Raw genomic sequence first — 7378 nt, 5'->3', positions numbered from 1 at the left:
AAGCCTCGCTTTCCTTCTTCTCTTTCCCGCCGCTGCAGCTGCCTGGCTTAGGGGCGAGCTGGAGAAGCCTCGCTAGCTGAGCTATGGACGGCCTTATGCCTTTCTCCGGTTGGGTTAGTCGCAGTCTTCCGTGTTTCAGGTTATGTGTATAAGCTGCGTTAGGTATGGAGTTGTATGTATGTGAGTGTCAGTGGAAGAAGAGGGGTTTAGTGGGCTGACATTCCTCTGCCTGCCTACGGGGCAGTCTCCGAAAGTAGCTCTCATGGATGGCTAATAAAAGCTATGAAGGGTTTTGTGTGTATTAAATAGTGAGTCTTTCCTTTAAAGTGAGGAGGAAACTGACTTACTGCTTGCTTTTGGAGAAGCTGAGGAATTATTCCTAGCATTTTCTTTTTATTTAAGTTATGTCTTGAATGTTTAATCCTCTTAGGCCTCTTCTCCCATTAATCTTTCATGCCACATTCAACAAATACTTGGTATGTTGGAGACGAGAGTATATGCATGGGTATGTGCTGTTCACTTACTTGGTTGCTGTACTCCTTGAATAGTGGGATCACTTTGCAGAAGGCTTATAGAAAGGAATTTCTGGAGTATGTACAGTTCTGGAAGTGAAACAAGTTTTGTAAGTCTGAAAGTTTTGTTCAGCTGAGTTACTACAAAGCAGAGTTTTTAGGGCTTTGAGGATTTTTTAAGTAGTTGCTATCTGTTCTTGCTATCTGAAACTTAATTATGAACAATAAAATCAGTACTTTAAAATACATAAAGGCTTTGAGCAGTTGTGCTTATGTTTGTTGATTTAAGGTATGCAATGTAGTATAGTATGAAGAAACCTGCAGGTATCATCAGTTGATGTTTATCTTTGATCACTAATACCGATAAAACTCCCTTTTTCTGGATGTTGAAACCCAGATTAGTAGGTAGGGTTTTAAGACAAACCAAATAGTAACCTAGTAAACATTGACTTAGCAGTGCAGATTTTTTTGGGACATCAAAATGCATGTATATGTGTGGTGGTGGGGTTTTTTGAAAGACACCTTAAAAATATATTTGAAAGGTACTTTTACTCTTTGCTCATCAGCGTAGTTACTTAAATATAGATCGCTTTAAGAGAAGGGGATTCTGCAGTGTTTTGGCATGCAGCTTGTTGGATTCTTAAATATTACTCTGCTTATCATTTTTTTAAGCAAGACCTTTAAAATACATGTTCCATACCTTTTACATACACCATAAATACTTGTGTTGCAACTTTCTAGCTTTTTGGGCTATAATTGGGTGCCTTGTGTCCGAGCAACCTAATCTGTGCTTGTATTCCATAGTACTTTAATCTTTAGGGATATGTATGTGCAACTTTTCAAACAAGCTTTGCTTATAATTTTTCTCTCTGAGCAGAGATTAGGAAGATTGTTAAGGGAAATGGGGTGGTTTTTCTCTGCGTGTCACCTACTAACAGTAGTAGGAGTGCCTTGTACAACATCTTGTATCTGAAAGGGAATAGATTCTCACGGGGGGGGGGGAGGGACAACGCACAACTCTATTAAAACAATGCGTTGTGTATGAATTATTTTTGCTTCCATTTAACATCTTTTATTTGTTGTACCGCTAGCATGTACTATTTTAAGCTATGGTTCGAATAGTAGTGTTTCACAATGAAGCTTTTTTTTTTGTACAATTGGCAGCTCACATTCTGGAGCTCATACTGTTGCTTAGCTGACCTGTTCTGGTAAAGTGAGCATGAATCCCTCCCCACACTGCTTGCACAGAAAAATTCTATTGACTCTTATCTCTCGAGCAATTAATTAGTTTAAAGCAAGTTTTTTGGCTCCATTACTCACACTTCAACTTTGACTTAAAGGGTAAGAAACGTGGCTTTTGAGCTGTAAAAATGCATGTTGAAATAATAAAAAGACACTTTTATGAAATGTTGTCATGCAGTACATATTTGGTAGATCCTTTTGGTTACTTTAAGTTAAATGGATGGCTTTAAGTTTGAATAGCAGTCTACAATTGTCTCTCAGTGGCTGCTGCACATAAATTTTAAAGGGTAGCAAATACATATCAAAAGCCACAGCAACAGGAAACTTCCCTGCTGTCATTGGGTTGCTGGTTGGTGACACCTGTTTCTAGGCAGTGATATTAGCTGTCATGAGTTCTTGCTCTTAATTTAATTAGGTTACTCTAACTGTTTTTACCCTTGTTGCTCAAGACTACATATCTTTTAGGTTATATGACACATTAACTTGCCTTTCGATTGGAGTTACCTACTTAGATCATCTTACCTGCCATATGTTGTGTTGGGTTTTTTTTGTTTTTTCTGAGATATCAATATGAGGTGGCCTATAGCCAGGCTGCTTGGGAGAATTCATCAAGAACATCTTCCCAACCCTCAACACATGTGCATGTGTGCTTATCTTGAATGTGAACTTATTTTAGAGATCTTTTGAGTGCTGAAAGCCAGATTAACTCTTGAGTTAAATTGGGGATAGTTTTCATAAAGACTCAACTGAACCATTGTGTAATGCATGGTGATAGTCTTCTGGGACATTAGCTTTTAATTTCCATGTTCTTTTGCATATACCAAGCTCTTATCCTCTTTATTCATTGGTTAAGTGGTGAATTTAGGAATGGTAAGAACTTATTTTGGATTTACTTTCTCTTGCAATGTGTCTAGTACTTGGTTACTACTTAGTGATACCTTATAAATAACTTCTGTTTGAAGGAAAGTAAAACTAAAGGGTATACTGTATGTGTAAAGTCTGAACGTAGCAATGCTTTCTCTTATTTCTTCTACCTCCAGACTTAAATTCCCATTCCTGTTTGTTTATTAGAAGAGTGAGGGAGATGCTGGTTCTCTTAGATGTGTGCCTGACTGATCTTGGAGATACTTTGAGCTTTATTATAACATTTCTTTTGATAAAGAAATCACTTATAAGTGAATCTGCAAAGATGTACAGGTCACAGAAACACAAAATTCCATAGCTTTGCTAAAACACTTTTGGACTGATATGTGACCATAAAAGTGAATAAGCCAAATCACTCTTAAGACTGTTTCCTTCTTGCACTAGTATTCAGAATTCTAGTCATGGGTCAGATTTAGTTGCACTGTGGTACACAAAAAGATAATCGCCTCATTTTTGCTTCAGTGTACTGACTTTTTTGTTGTTTTGTTTTTTTTTTTTCCTTCCTATCTTCCCAGCTATGCCATCTGGTGGATAGATTTTCCCAGCCCATTCTAGCTGTGGACAGCACAGGAGTATGTACGCACAGGAGACTCTCATGAGTACAGCAGATGTGGAATATGTTGTGCTTTGCCCCATCCAGGCACACCATGTATTCCTCTGTGGGAAATGCCCTGAAATTTGCAAAAATGCTGAGCTAAACTGATAACACCGGGCTTACACTTAAGCCAGGTTCTAAGCTAGTTTAACTTCGGTGATGTTTGGAAAAGTTTCCTCTATATCAAAGCAAGGATGTTAGAATAGGTGTGACCTTACTTGTAAAGAGTGCTGTGGATGGTGTTAAGTAAGACTGTCATATTTCTATCCGGGTGTTGGGCTTCCTGTTTCTGTGCTGTAGAGGTCTCTTAAAATTTCTGGATATAGGGCAGCCCAGCTGGACTGGACTTTCTGCACTTTCAAATGTATGGGTACCTGTCTTGGTAAACTCTAAGGAGTTTACCATATGGAAGAGAGGATGTACCTGGGGAAACCCAGACATAGAGCAGCCTTAAATACAAGCTGGATTTTTGTGAAGAGTGTTTATTTATATAGCTGTACGAACAAATTTACCGTATTTAGGCAAGACCCCTTGCTTGCCTAAATTTAGCTAACCTATTTCAAATTAACAGCTTAAATTCATTTGATGGAACTTAATGTGGATCTGCTCTAAAACTATTTTTGATGAGTCTAGGAGGGCTACTAGTTCTGATAGTACTGATCCACCAAGAAAGCTGGGAAATACTTATGCAAGAAGAGAGTTGTCAGACTTCCAGTAAACGTAGAGAACGGTTATTGCTTCAGTGTTCAGCTCAAAGTGTGATTTTTATGATTGTCTTAATAAAAGCTGGTGTTCTTACCATGTTACGTGATGTATTCTAAGAAAGCTGCAACCTTCAGTTTCTTCTGATTTTGGAGGTCTTGCAGGTTGTGATAAAGATAAATTTGAATATTATTCAATTTTTCAAGTGGAAGTTGGATTTTAACTGCTTATGAAATAATTGGGATTTTCCTTGTTAGTTTTAAATGCTGTAGAGCTACTGGGCTAATGTATTACGGTCAATAATGTCTTTCTGGTTTAGTTAGTGTCTTAACTAATTAATGTATCCAGCCATCCTGATGATGTGGTATGATACAGTAGTAGTGCTGTTCCACAGGTTCCGTAACTGATACTGAAAGAGAGGCAGTTGTAGAGAAGAAAAATAGACCTTAATGATCTGTTGCAGAACAATATAAACAAACCATGGAGGTGAACTTGAATAAACAAGGGTTATTACCTGGTTTGGTGTGAAATCACTGGGTGATCTACTATTAGAAAAATAAACAAGGAAAACTTAATAAGATGTTTCTTGCAAGGGATGTATTTTTGAAATAATCTTGAGAGAGAGAGAAAGAAAATGGGCAATTTTCATATGTTTCTAGGAGGGTAAGTATTGTATTAAACAGGGAGAAGGGATAGAAAAAAGAATGACGTTTGTTTCTGGGTTTGTACAGCAGTGCAGATACCAGCCAGTTTATCTTTAGCTTTATAGGTGCATGACGAATGGGATAGTTGGCTTGAAAAATTGCACTGAAGGCCAAGAGCCCAGCATCAGGCAATGTGTGCTGGTATTCCTTTATTCTGGCTGGCTGTTTTGCCACTTGAAGGCTACATGATTCAGTAACTGTTTCATTTAGATATTCTGCAGCACAGTTTTTACTTGAGTCATTCAGTGTCTTAGAGTACAGTAAATCATAGTATAAAAGGAAAAAAGTTGCTGTTTTTATTTAATGTAGATAAGAAGATTTTTAATACTTGATAGTTGCAATTAAATGCTCATTAGTGACCACCAAATGTAGGTATGTAGCTTTTTTAAAAAAGGGAAAAAAAACCCAACCACCACAATGTATGGTTTATCACTGTGAAGTTGAGCATACTATATTTGGCTATTACTCAGTAAGGTCAGATGCTGTACTCAGTGAAGGGGGTGTGTGTATAAGGGAATCTACTCCTAACTACAACCTGAGGTGCCTCTAATGCGATATTTATCTGGTTCATAATTTGAACATAGAAATGAACTTGTTTACTGCCTTTTCTTACTGTTGTGTGATTTGTCTTAATAGGCTAGGTTATCTTAGTTTCACAGCACCATCTTCTGTGTGTTTTGTGGGTGTTTTTTTAATACCAAGCTTGATACAAAGCTTTTGTGTGTATATCCCACATAACCACATTAGATAAATACCTGAGAAATTGAAGAGGTGCAAATATCATGTTAAACCCTAGCATTTTGTATTACAACTTAAGTACTCCTCTCCTTGTTACTTCTCAGGAGTTATGAAGTAACTTGGTAATTTGCTCTGCCTTCCTCAAATTTTGGGAGTTTCATTAGCACTGCTTTATAGGAAAAGAAAGTCAAACTTTGAGAAAGAAGCTGAAATTCTTTGTTTCACGAGATTTTTATGCTAGGTTAGCATTCCAAGTGGACTAGAACAGGAATTGCCACCACTTTGTATTATACAGCATAGTGAGAGGTTTCTACCTTACGCTTTGCTAGTTGCATGACTTTTAGGTTCAAGTGTAGTTAAGCAAACAGTAAATATAGACTAATAACAAGCATTAGGGTTATGCATTTTGCTTACAGAATGGAGTAACTAATGTGATCTTGTCCCTCGATTCTTGCCCTTGAATTTGGCAATTCTTGGAACTGTGCATGATACAGAATGATTGAGACCGTCAGTTTATGGAACCTCTGTGTAAGGAAGCAGGTGGTCCATGAAAAGCAAATATAGTGGGTGGAGGTTGGTATAGGGACACTTGCATGTTTTCATGGGCTTATTTGGGTATCCCTGAAACAACTTTAGATACTAGCTTCTAATGAAGCGCCTTCTCCATGAGCATTAATTCTGCTGGATAGTATGATATTTTAAGAATGAAAATTCAAGTTTGGTTTGAAGAACACTTCATTGTTTGGTTATTTTTGTGGTTAGAAATTAAAGGCTTGGGCAGTCTCTTACTCTGCAGTGAATTTGTTTGGTGTTAAATAAGTCCTACTAAAATGAGTTCACAAGCAATCACTGTGTTCTTCAGCAAAATACTTAAGGGCATCTAGTGAAGGCAAATTTATTAAGATTTTAAGAGTACTTGGATATAAAAGCACAGTTCCTCAGGAAAAAAACTCCCTAGAAGGCTGATTCTTTTATTTTTAGTGGGGAGTTTGGATGATGTACTCTAGGAAAGGTACAGGGCTTTGCTGCGTACACCATGCAGAGCAGCTGTATATTCAGCAATATGCTTCTTACTGAATTGAGCAAAGCTCTGGCAGGGCTTCATTTATATTATTGTTGTCCACTAGTGTAACACATGAATGAAAGCCATTCTAAGGTTAGTTCTGTTACAGCAATTCTGAAAACTTGTGTTGCCGGCTTAACTCTCAGTGTTTTGCTGCAAGATAGGGAGTGGCTGCTTCTGGATGACAGCTGAACAATTTAAATAACAGAAAATATTTTGTGGGAGTAGAAGTTTTGCTTTCCAAAATGAAAGACACTTTTTAAATTCAATGTAGGATTCCTGACTTAAAACCATGAAAATATGTAACTTGGATTTTTAAAATGCTGAGAGCAGATGACTTCAGAACATGTTTCCCAAATCAGTGTAAGAAATGTTTGGTTTTTTCCAAGTTGTAGGTAATGCCACCTTTGGCTTTTAAATTCATTCTGCTCCTACTATTGAGAAGCTGTTCAAGATTCATCAAATACTCCAAAGTACTTTGAAGCACAAGAAATAAATAGTTAAATATTGTAGTTGTTAATCACCAATCATTAAACATTCCACAGAATGTCGGGGAGAGGGGGAGTGTAAGCTTGTGGGAATCGCTTGTGTGTAATTTGTAAAATTGCATGCTTGCAGTCTTGTGTTGTAGTTTTGAGGTTGTTTTTAGATATACTCTGGCAAAATAGATCTCTAAAGCCATAATTTCATAAGTAAGCTTGGCTGGAGCTACTGTGAAAAGAAGCAGAACCAGCTGCTTATTCCTTCACAAGTCCTAGCCCAAGTTCACAGTGGATGTATTCTCCAGCTTGGGGAGCTATCTAGATGACATTTTTGTTTTGTTGTGTCTTTGTACTAGAAAGAAAAGATGAGTTCACTGCAGTTTACTGTGTGGCCACACAAATGCATATGCCTGCAA

This window comes from Fulmarus glacialis, unplaced genomic scaffold, assembly GCF_000690835.1.
Source record: "Fulmarus glacialis isolate BGI_N327 unplaced genomic scaffold, ASM69083v1 scaffold5461, whole genome shotgun sequence".
In the NCBI taxonomy this organism is placed as follows: domain Eukaryota; kingdom Metazoa; phylum Chordata; class Aves; order Procellariiformes; family Procellariidae; genus Fulmarus; species Fulmarus glacialis.
The sequence above is the reverse complement of the archived record's forward strand: the minus strand, read 5'-3'. Positions refer to the sequence as shown.